At 33.0% G+C, this 13104-nt stretch overlaps 1 long non-coding RNA gene across 1 annotated transcript; it reads right to left on the bottom strand.

Annotated features, from left to right (window-relative positions):
* Positions 1 to 11470: 11470 nt before the first annotated feature.
* On the bottom strand, positions 11471 to 12411 carry LOC143223059 (uncharacterized). Its single transcript, XR_013012640.1, has 2 exons — positions 12276 to 12411; positions 11471 to 11898 (listed from the first exon to the last, which is right to left on the bottom strand). It is a non-coding gene; the product is annotated as an uncharacterized LOC143223059 (long non-coding RNA).
* Positions 12412 to 13104: the final 693 nt, after the last annotated feature.

Raw genomic sequence — 13104 nt, 5'->3', positions numbered from 1 at the left:
CCCTCTAGTCTTACACTGCTAAATTAGGGACGGCTAGCGCAGATAACCCTCGTGTAGCTTTGTGCGAAATTCAAAAACAAACAAACAAGCGATTTGTTATGTCTGTTTAGGTTATAACAAACTTAACTGTGCTCGAGAAAAGTACAGACAGGTTTCTTTAGAGACAGCTAAACGTACACATAGTTCATATTGCTGAACTGCTGAAAGTTGATTATTTATAGAACAGCCTGCTAACAGCTCTGACTTACGCTTCGAAGTTCTGACTATGAATCAACGTTATTTCAAGACAGTACGGCAAGACTATAATATCACTAGTTTAGGTGCTAGGTCGTTACTTTAGAACAGAGTGTCATAAAACTACAATACGACTATTTTAAATGCTATGATTTCACTGTAGGATAGTGTAATGTAACTAATAATTGTAAGGTGTAAATTTGCAGCAGTATAAAAAATTCATTCCTCTGTGCCTAAAGATTTAAAAAAAATCCAACAAAGTTATGAGCTTATTGAAAAATTACGAAATATAATCTAAGTATATTAAATATATTTGAAGAATACGAGAAACTTAATAAATAACATTTATGCATTCAAAGTAAATATAAGTTCTTAATAAACAGCTTTTCGCAATATAGTTTTTCTATTTACGTGTTCATACACTAAAGACGTTCATTATAAAAATATGAATATTTAACATAGTCGTATGCACTCATTATACAACCATAGAAATGCTAATCATAAGAGTGGTTTTGTTTTGAATTTCGCGTAAAGCTTCTCCAGGGCTATCTGGGCAAGCCGTCCCTAATTTAGCAGTGTAATACTAGAGGGAAGGCAGCTAGTAATCACCACCCACTCTGGGGCTACTCTTTTACCAACGAATTGTGAGATTAACCGTTATGTTATAACGCCTGCATGGCTGAAAGGGCGAGCATGTTTGGCGTGACGGAGATTCGAACCCGCGACCCTCAGATTACGAGTCGAGTGTCTTAACTACCTGGCCATGCGGGCCTTTATCACAAAAAAATTGGACAAGTATTTTAATGTCTTATTTTATGTTTATATTGATTTATTATTTGTTACAAATTCTTATTTTAACCCGCATAAAGATGACCGTGTAAAATTAATGATACCATTACAACCGAAATTTGTTTTAATATTAAAAATGACTGATAGTCTCTTATCTATAAGCTGTTTTTTTGCAAATATAATTTAAATTATACATTTTGCACCTTCCATCTGAATATTTGAAAACATCCACAATATTTGTCGTAACATCAAACCAGTTTTAAGTTTCTAGATTGTCTGTAACTTGACGTTATACTCATTGTAAACATCCTTGAAATGTTTGTCCATAGTACATTGTACCAGATCTCTGATAGTGATAATGTTGACTCTTATAGTTGAGCTATAAGTTTTGATAGTAGATATAATCAGCTTCTGATTATAACTGAGGCAGTTGAGACTGAAGCCTTCAGACTCTATGTTTGAAGGAGGCCCCAGTTAGTCAGAAAAATATTCTCTTAAATATATATATATATGTATTAAAATACCAATCTAAAGTGATCATATAAGCATATTCGATGTATATATTACTTTTTGTTCTCTAATTGTCAATATTTAATTTTAACATTTATTCCCCTATTTTGGCTTATGTAGTGCAATTACTGTTTCTGAGGAGCATTATCTTCATCAGTGTGTTATGGCTCCTTTATGTTGGTTTCTCAATAAATCTAAACACTGTACGTGTAAATTGCGTAAATGTACTATGTACATTTATTGTTTAAAAAAATCCATCAAGAATTGTCCCCAAAATAAATTAGACTCAGGCCCCAAGTAGAGTTAATCTGCCTCTGGTTATCGTATTATGTGATTTTTGATTTTGAGGACCAAATTATTCCTCAGCATAATAAACATAAAAAAAATCCAATAAACGTGCATAAAGGTATTAGTACTAGGTAAAAAGGCATAATGTTTGAAGAATTACACCAATGTGAATTTGTACAGAGGATCAGCCCCCCACATCCTTTCTTTTGTCATCCTGTATCATCGTATTGTGTTCTGCTGATTTAGATTTGGTAGTTTTTTCCGAAATAAGATAGGGTTCCAACCCCCAATCTTTCAAGACTTTCCTCGTGTCATCTCGTATCACTGTGCCAGGTTTGGTGCTGATTGATAAATACTTGTGAAAAGGTTTAAGGAACAAATATGAAATGATAGATTTTCGACAGTGTATTTTTTTACCCCGGAAATACACTTTAATTTATATAGTAGATATACGTATTACACCTTTCTTACCCCTGTAAATGCGTTATTTTGCATAACAATATTGTTTGATTGCATAAGCCAACCTTAGGAGAAGGATAGTTTCTTCTTCCTAGATTTTCCGACTTTACAGAGAAGATAATTCTAATTATCAGATATATTTAAGAAGTAGCCAGTGTGTATGGTTCTATTTGCTACTGATGTTGTTTGTGGATGATATTTAATAAAAACATCTTTAGATGGAGCTGTATAAAATAAATATAAGTTCAATATATATAGGGTGGGTGTATTTTCTTATAGCAAAGCCACATTTGGCTAACTGCTGAACCCACCGACAGGAATCGAATCCCTGATTTTGGCGTTGTAAATCCGGAGACATACCGCTGTACTAGCGGAGGGATATATAGGGGACAATGTCCTAAACATAATGTTTCTATTTATTTTTTATTATGTGTTTTATAGGAAAAAGAGAAACATTTAAATAAATATTTATCTATCATTTTCATTATTGACTGCACTACTTCAATCTTAACGAGATATTTTGCTGTAATAGTACATAGCCTGGTGAAAGGTGGAATGAATGATACATTACACGAAATAACTTTAGTTAGAAGATGATGATAATACAGTTTAAAAACTGTATTAATCGTTGAAGAATAATATGTTAAACGAAATTACGCCAATTATAAGATAATTTTTCATCTTATCGATTATCGCTAGTCAATATTTAACAAATTGTTAACTGAGATAATCACTTGTGTAACTATAATATCAATATTTCACTGTCTTTAAATGATGTGACGATATATTACAAAATAATTTTAGTTGGAAAATAATTTTTCAAGTTATCTATTATTAGTAGTAAATATTCAACAACCTATTAAATGAGATAATCGTTTATGTAACTTAAATATTAAAACTTTATGAATAAAAATTGTTTTTATCAAGGTAAATATAATTGTGCTGTTTTAAATATTTCATCATCTTCTTCAACCTGTTTGAAATTAGATACATGTCAAGTGAAGCTTTGGTTCACAATAGTAAAGGTGTGCATGACGTTTTTATTTAGATGAGCTTATAACAGATTTTGGGATGATGTATCAAAGAATTACATCTGAATGGAAAGAAAAAATTATTAACTTTCATATCATACCAATGAAAGATTGTTGCGTGTCGGTGTGGGTGTGTCAAGAATAAACTCCAAAATATGCCTAGACTTGTTGTGAGAGGTAGAATGATCTAAATGATACTAGGGCAAAAAGAACACAAAGCACAACACAAGGTAGGAAAATAGTGATTGGTTTTCAGTTCATTTGTACATATTTTATTTTACCAAATTCTCCATATTAGTTTAGTTGCAAGGCTATTTTGTAGAATTGTGATGAACAAAAGGGTATATCAAACAACCCGTTGTTACCATATTCTACGATCTGTGTGCTTAAATACTGGACTGAGGGAAGAGTATTGACAACTTCTTTACATAACAACTTTAACTACAATGCATCCAAAGGGTTACTTGAACGTTTTATGTTTGTCAGAAAATGTCATTATGTTTTTTCCGCTATTATTATCAGTAACGACCTGTTGAAAATTCTTCAAGCAAGGATTTTTTCTACTGAAACAGATATACATTCAAATTTATGAAAAAATATACTTTAATACTTACAATTATTTATCTAATTAAAAACATATATTTTTCTTAATATTACTTGTAAAGTCACACATTCAGAGAACGCAACAAGTAGCTGTTTATTTATTCTCTATATACTACCCGATGTGTAAAGTTGAGACCTGTTTTTAAACATGTAAAGAGTATTATTTCCCATTTCCAAGATATTTTTAATTCGAAAATGTTATAATACCTGAAATATCATTTCAAAATGTGCATATTTTTATCTCGTGTTAAGTACCAGATAATATCATTTCCTAATATACTATCTATTATTTCTGTTTGTTTGTTTTCAGTTAAGCACAAAGCTCCTCGACAGATTATCTGTGCTATGGTCACCTTTGGCATTGAAACCCAGTTTTTCTTAGCGTTAATAGTCCGCAAATTTGCCTCTATGCCGCCAGGGGGCTATTTTTCTCTCTAACAGAAGGCCTACTTATTTGTCTTTCGCTCAAGCCCTCTAATTGCTTGGTGGCAAATCTGAAGGCTTATATCACTAAAAACCGGATTTAGATGTTTGTGGTTTGCATAGCATAAATATTCCATTGTGTAGCTTTGTGCTTACTAATTGAGAAACAAACATTTTTTTTCATCTCTCGTTTTATCTTTTTACTATAAATAGTCAATTAAGTTTTAACAACACTAAAACAAGTTTTCCACAAACTTCAAATAAACCTTTTAATGCGAATAAGGAATAAGGAAATTTTCATTGTGAACGGAACCTTGTGATCACCCTTCTAAACTGTTAGATAAAACATCCCTAAGTTTTGGGTACAGCCGTTATGTTTGATCTAATGACCAGACAAACACGAATAAGCCACTATCAACCGCCACTGACAGCATTTAGTCCGGTTGTCTTAGCCGAATAAAGGGATTGACTGTCATTCCTATAAAACGCACACAGCATGTTCAACAGCTTTACGTCTCGAGCTTCACTAATCTATCAGTAACGTGACATCCTAATTAATAGGCCATGACCAACCTGTATCGATAAAACTTATGAATAATGTTATAACAGTAAATTTTAGCAATAAAATTCTTAAGGATGATATATTTTATGTAATAGCAAATGTTAATAACATGAAAGTGAAATATACTGCCAGTAATGAAAAAATCACAACAAAATTCATTGCTTTATAAGCTGATCAGCATAACTTAAGATTCCTGCTCAATTTTTGACCAATGAGGTGAAAGTTTAATTTGGTGACATTCAAGACGCGGTTGCTAAGATAAGTATTTATTCACCAGGTATAATCACAAGTTTGACTTCCCTGTGGTCTCAGATTCACCTTTTAAGTTTAATATCAACTGTACAAGGTACTGTACAGCTCTTGACATTTCCCTTAGAAGTTGAAGTATCGTTGAAAAAAGTTGTTTTATATCTTAAACATAAGTTGTTTTATATCTTAAACATAAGTTGTTAGTTGACCTTCCTTTTGGACTTATAGTCCTTTAAGTAGGGTAGTGGGTCAGAGCAAACTCTGACAAAGGAACAGTAAGGCGCTCCTTCCCTCCGCTAGCCCATGGGAGGTTCTTGGGCAAGACCGAGTACCCATTTAGTCCCCGTGTCAGGGTTACGATGAAGTCATGTAAGGCAGGTGGTGGATGAGTGTGAGGCAACTGACATAGTGTCATTAATGGCGTAACACTGAATCTGGCCAGGCAGATGACCCAATCTAAGGAACAACGGCTGGGCAGAACGGTCCTGTATGGACACTGCTCCTATAGCAAGTAATTGCAACCTACTATAGGTACCATTTTGCAAAGAGAAACCTATGGCAAGTCAGCAAATATATGCATAAGAAAATTTGTGAAATGACAGGAAAGACTCCATCAGCAAAAACAGGATGCTTAAAATCTAAGTATGGAGAAATCTTGATGGATAAAAAAGATATACTTAACAGATGGTCAAAATACATTGGAGAACTATACAGCGACAACAGAAGCCCAACCCCACACATAGAAATAGACACAGAAGGCCTTCCAATTATGCCTGATGAAGTGGAACATGCAATGAAGAAGATACATAAAGGCAAAGCAGCTGGTCTAGACGACATACCCATTGAACTTTTATTAGCCCTAAAAGAAGTGGGAATCCAGGAAGTGACAAAAATACTTAACACTATTTATGACACGGGTGAAATACCGGAAGTCTTTAAAAAAATCAGTCTTTATTGCATTGCCGAAAAATCCCGGAACAACTGACTGTGAACAGCACAGGATAATTAGTCTAATGAGTCATCTTACCAAGGTTCTTTTAAGAGTGCTCATGTCTAGAATGACGAATAAGATAAGACCAGAGATTTCTGATACTCAGTTTGGATTTATAGCCGATAAAGGTACTAGAAATGCAATGTTTGCTCTAAACATGCTCATGGAAAGATCACTGGAAGTACAAAAGGATTTATATCTATGTTTTATCGATTATTCTAAAGCCTTTGACAAAGTGAGACATGGTGACCTATTCGACATGTTGTCAGACCTGAACATCGATTCTAAAGATCTAAGAATCCTCAGAAACCTTTACTGGCAGCAACTGGCAGCTATCAAAATTGAAAATGAATTGAGTGAATATAGACCAATTGAAAGAGGAGTGAGGCGGGGATGTGTATTTTCTCCAGATCTTTTTTTAACTTATACAGCGAAATAATCTTACGAAACATCAATGAACATCAGAGAGTCAAAGTAAGCGGATGCAATATCAACAACTTGCGCTACGCTGATGACACAGTCCTCATTGCGGACTCTGAACGAAATCTACAGACTCTCCTCACAACAACAGTAGACGAGAGTGAAGAAAAAACTTGCAGTTAAATGCAAAGAAAACAGAGTGCATGGTTATCTCAAAACAATCAATTACACCCACATGCAGCATAACCGGCAAGGACATGAGAATAAAACAAGTCGAAAGCTTCAAATATCTTGGATATACAATAACATCAAACGTAAAGAGTGACACAGAAATAAAGAAAAGAATTGCAATGTCCAAGGATACTTTCAATAAAATGAAGTCCATATTCACAAACAGAAACATAACAAATGTCACTAAAATTAACACCTTGAAATCATATGTATGGTCTTTTCTCTTATATGGCTGTGAGAGCTGGACACTGAACAAAGATACAGAGAAGAGATTAGAAGCTGCTGAAATGTGGTTCCTTAGAAGGATGTTAAAATATCATGGACTGAAAGAAAAACAAATGTGGAAGTCATGGAACTGGCAGAATACAAAAGGTCCCTCGTGAAAACTATAAGAAAGAGACAAATGGAATTTCTAGGACACATCTGTAGGAAGAATGGTATAGAGAAACAGATGCTAAGTGGAAAAATAGAAGGGAGGAAAAGCAGAGGGTGTCAAAGAACTAAATATATAGACAGCCTCAATAACTATGTCACCAAGAACTCAATGAGCAACATGGAGTTGATAAGGAGGATTGACAACAGAGAAGTCTGGCATGCCATGGTCGTCGATGTCTGCCGCAGATTTGACACATGAAGAAGAAGTCCTTTAAGGGAAACATGTTTCAAATTAAAATATTAAACTGACAAACTTCTTTTCTCTCCGTAATTTTGAAAGCACACAAGTATGAGATTTCTGTTATAGAACTTATTAATTAATAGAATAGAAAACGTTTTATTTATTTATATTGACGAGTGAAGTTAAGAATTTGTTTCATTACTTACCCTTTAAAATGGGGCAAGCGTTACCAGATGGTTAGGGCGTTTAACTTGCCTAATCTAAGAGTCGCGAGTTCGAATTTCAGTTCCATAAACATTATCGTTTTTCATCTGTAAGGGACGTTATAATGTGACGATCAATTTTATTAGTCGCTGGTAAAAGTGTAGCCCAAGAGTCGTCGGTGGGTGGTGATGACTAGATGAATTCCCTTTAATCTTACACTGCTAAATTAGGGACGGCTGGTGCAAATAGCCCTCGTGTAGCTTTGCGCGAAATTCATAGAACAAAGACAAACAAATAAAGGCAAATACTGTGTGTACCAACAGGGTTCTCAATACATTTAACCAAATTCGATTTCAGATCACTTCGATGCAACATGCCCACAGTTATAGTGACGAGGTTTAAGTTATCCTGGTCTTTAGTTCTATGGTGTTTTCTATAGGTGTGTGATATACACTATCCTTAACATACCCCCATACTTCTTTCCTATATTGGCGTCTGTAATTACACTGCGCCAAAATCATTGAATCAGTCTCTGCAAGCCTAAGGACGCATTGAGCCTTTTCTTGCACGGTTGCTATTTTATGGAGTAATATTATTCAAATAAGTGCAATACAAACAATTATGACTATAAAAACTGTTTGAATTTGGTTGCAAGATATTGGAAATCGCGTGTGTGGCTGTAGTTTTTTTAGTTAGTTAGTTATTAAATTTTTAACATAGGAAGCTAATTTTAGAACACTCTTGATTTTTACATATTTTTCTGACAATATAACTTATTAACACTTGAAATCAAACTAAAATAGCACGTAAGAAGTATATTTAATTTTACTTGTTCTCCCGCTTACAGGTTTAAATTAAGCAGTTATTTCCGAAAATGCATATTAATTCTATGTATATTTTTTCAACAACAATACAATTTCAACGAACTATAACATTTTTTATAGTCTACATAACTGTTAAAATTATTTTAATACTAATAAATTTACTCAGTCATTACGACAAAATATAGATTCATTTAAGACTCTGTTTAAGCAAAGACTCACACAACATTTCAAAAATAACAGGTAAATTGACACGCCCTGTTTCCAAGGTCTAATTAAATGACGCTAAGAACCATCTCCCCCAAACAACGAATGTCAGGTTGAAAGACATACAAGCCTTCCAGGAAGATGGATTGAGTAGGATAATCGAAGGCGGTCCCTGACCAGCCTAGTAGCCTTCATTTTTCTATTATCAAGTGGTTAGTGACTTGAATGCATACAATGTTCCTCTTTGAAACCTTGCTTTGGGCAAAGTTCCACCCATTTCCAGCTAGAGGTGTCAGATAAAAAATAAAAGAATGACATTACAAACTAACATTTGCCTATTTATTATATATATAACTTGTGGGTATTTAAAATACTATTAGCTTATATTTTTCAAGTGACCGTAACGTAATCCAAGAAATCTTGAAGTTTCTTAAAACAAGCCCTAACTACCCGAACATTTCGAATGCTGATTGAGGCCCTCACCCAATAAACCTATAGATACAGTATTGCGTAATTTGTTTACTTGCTGTGGTAGCATTGATATTTTCCTGCAGTCCCAATTTTGGGAGCCACCCTAATATAATGAACTTAAAGGACAATAAATTCTACATATCATTCAGAAGCAAGTAAAAAAAATTAACATTCCTTGTATACTGGTTCATAAGACACTGGAAAACTAAAAGTTTAACTTTTCGATACACAGCTCTCACCTAGTGGCATTTGAGAGTTTGTGTGCACTCTCTTCAATAAAGACTCGATTCGATTCGATGAACAAAATTAAATTTTAGAATTTTTCATGTTATTTATTTCTGCAATAATATATTTAAAGTAAAAGGATTATTTTGTATTTGCTTCCTGATTTTGTGCATTTCAAAAATAGTATTTGTGAGATTTTGACTGATTGATATTAAGCACAAAGCACACAATGGGCTATCTGTGCTCTGACCACCACAAATATCGAAACCCGGTTAGTGACGTAAGACCGTAGACATACCGCTGTACGACTTGGTGGCTAATTTTTAACACTTGAAATTGTATATTTTTCGAAAAAAATGCTCTTTTTGTAGGAAAGGCGAAAACGGATAAATATTGGGAAACATTATAGATATTTTTTGTTTAACCAACATTTACAACTCACACCGTTTTCTGAGCACTAAAGTTCAAACTGAAGTGTTATGTTTAGATTGTTCTTTCGCTTTCACATTTGTTTATATTGAAAAGAAAAAATTAAAACACCTATTGCGAAGTTCAAATTAAATTAAAATTTCACCAGAATACACAAAAATGGTGGGATGTCAATAACTACCAACAGATGGCGAATTTAGAAACAATGATTTTTTGTCCCGTCTTAACTACCTACTTCAAAACATACAAGATTCCTATATTTTTTGTTGTTTATTTTTTGTATGAAAAATATTCAAATACTTTTAAAGTGTATTTTCATAAGAAATGAGACATGAAATTCTAATCTAATTTTTAAGTTTATTAAAATTACACCGTGTTCCTATCATAATATACAAAAACATTTCAGTGGTGAAATCAATACAGTTTTATACAGAAATAATGTAATTAAATGTTTGAAATTTTCGTAGTTGCTATGTTCTGAACCAAAAAGTGCATTTTTAATTTTTTTCTTTGAAATTATGCCCTTTAATGAAATGAAATTTAATTACAGTCTCAGTTAGTTGAATATGGAAAAAAAATACTTCAAATTACTCGAAATGATTTTAAAAGGAATAAATACGTTGAACAATATGGAATGTTTGATAATGTTACAAAGTATAATCCCAAATGAGATGCTTGTAAAAATCATTAGAGTCTGAAGAATAAGATATTAGGAATAAATTAATGTCACGCCCTAATATATAAATGGGTTTAATGCTATCTCACAATTTGTTTGTGTATCTGTTCTTATTTCTGCAATATTATCTGAGTAAGAAATAATTTAAACACAAAATATCTGGTTCTCCAAATAAAACATATTTTGTCACCTCTGCAGTCTTATTATTTCTTCAACTGCTTTGAACATTCTAGGTAAGAATTCTAAACTTCAATGATGACAGTCAATATTATTTTCTGTATACAGAATGTCTGTCACGTCATTCTCCTTAAGCTCTGGCGACAGCAGTAAACTTAAGAATTTATAAAATTAAAATTCTCTGTTCGGTTTTTTTTGGTAGGCACAGTATAGATAGTCTATTGTGTAGCCTTATGCAAAAAACTAAATATTTCTACTTAATTATTTTGTAGTATTTCACCTTTGTCATTAATGTAAAGACATTCGTTAAATACATCTGTACGGTTTTATACGATAAGTATTATTTGGAACTTATTCATATCCAAGTTTATATCCTAAATCTTTTCGAACAGAACAGTTTCCAATGGTTTCTGTGCAAAATTATTTTTTATCGAGATGAGGTATGTCTTGAACATGAAGATAAAGTATTTACTCGACATAGTTGACAATGAAAGGAAAAACTGTGATTTTTGTCAAAAATATTTATATTGTCTCACATTTTTCTCATACTTTGAGCTTATGTTTGATATTTAATCAATTAAATGTTGTTACTTTAATTAATCTCTGCACAGGTTGTTTCTCAATTTCACTTAAAAAACAACATAACGAACGCAGTTTCTCTTTATTAAGATGTACTATTTCAGTATATGAATTTTCGGTTAAGTTTGACTCACGATAATTCCAGGTAACCTAAGAAATACACTTGGTGTAGCAAAGTGTCGGAAGTTCTGTCAGAATTAGCTATCTATGTGTTATATTTTTAATTCTCTGAATTAAACATATACTGAATAGTAATAAAGTATGCGAAACCCACATACACTAAAAATAAAAAAAGTTTATTTGTGATAGTTGTTAAAAATATTTGAAGCTTAAAAGAGAAAATTTAATGTTTAAACAAAATTAGATTTAAATCACAACAGCTTCTTTTATACAATTATCATATTATATCAGAGAAGCATCAGTAAGAGATGTAAGTTCTGGAGTAGACGGTTCATTCTTTCTTCTCTTCTTTCTCAGCCTCTTTCAGCTCAACGAATGGGTATAAACCATAGCCATAGTGGTAAGGAAATCCCAAGTAGTTGTATGGGGTGTAAGTGAGGGTACTAACGGCAGGAACGATGTATTTAGTTGGCTGTTTCCAATCCACACGGCTGAAATGTGATACAGGGTAAGTATAGCCGTAGTGGAGAGCAGGAACGATTAGCTGAGCAGAGCAGATTGCCACCAGTAGGGAGAGCACAACCTAAAGAAAGAAAACATTTTAGCACTGAAAATCAAAATCTTTATTAGAGGAATATGAATTTATACGTCTGTTTTCGCTAAGCGTATTAGTCAGTTAATAACCGGAGATATTTTTTTGAAATGACTAACTAAATATACAGCAATTAACATAAAAAACAACAACAACACAAGTGAAGCCCATATCTCATGCACAAATTATTTACGTCCAGATAGATACGTATTTGATTTAACTAGTAACAGAATAACGTTTTGCTTGTTTCTTGTTAGCACATTTCTGTGCCCACCACAGAAATCAAAACCGGTTTTTTAGCATTGTAAGTCCGAATACTTATCGCTGAACCAAATTTAGATTCAAGATTACAAGTAAAACATACTCACCAACTTATACATTTTTAAGAAGACTTCAACCAGCTATCTCAGAGCAGCAACTGAGTCAATGAGGAGCAGCGGCCGATTACAGCTTTATATAAATATCACAAAATACCCGCCCCACTCACCTTTTCGGATAAGTAATCCAATCAACTGACTTGACCTTTTGGAAAAAGTGTCGGACGTTTCGGAATTCCCAAGAGGTAAAAGGACGATGCAGTGTAAGTTTCGCAAAAAGTAGACTCGAATGCTTCTTTATTCTTAAATATCATTTAATAGATGCCGAATTTTGTGGTACCCGCGTAACAATTTTTTTTCGTTATAGATTTAGGACAAGACCTTGCAGAAGGTAAAGTGGACCGGCCAAAGCCTTAAAAATAAGTTGATAACAAATGTAAAAGGGAATGTTAGAGTAATCACACTAGAAGTCACAAGCTAGGTTGAAATAACATATTTGCAAATGTCATGCAAGTCAATATTAATTACTATGAATTTTAAAAATAACAGCTGCTTTAATTTCAAATTTGTACAGCCTTGAAATGTACAAATGTTAAATAAATTGTTAATAGACCATTTAGTGTCAGCTTCATGTTTTGGTGCTTGTGCTTACTAAAGAGTTTTGAAGAATAGAAGTATAATAATTATTATTATTGTACAAAGCACTTAAATATTCTCATTACTGCATAAAGTTTGATGTAACTTCGAAGTTGAAAGAAAAAAATGCAAGATTTAGTGATTCAAAACATTGAAGAAAAACAGAAAGTAAGAAGCATTTTCAAATACGTCGATTTTACTGTGTAAAGCAAGAATATATTGGTAAATTAATAGGCGTGTTTAT

Source organism: Tachypleus tridentatus, chromosome 8 (genome assembly GCF_004210375.1).
Source record: "Tachypleus tridentatus isolate NWPU-2018 chromosome 8, ASM421037v1, whole genome shotgun sequence".
Classification (NCBI taxonomy): domain Eukaryota; kingdom Metazoa; phylum Arthropoda; class Merostomata; order Xiphosura; family Limulidae; genus Tachypleus; species Tachypleus tridentatus.
This window is presented reverse-complemented; position numbering and strand designations above follow the sequence as displayed.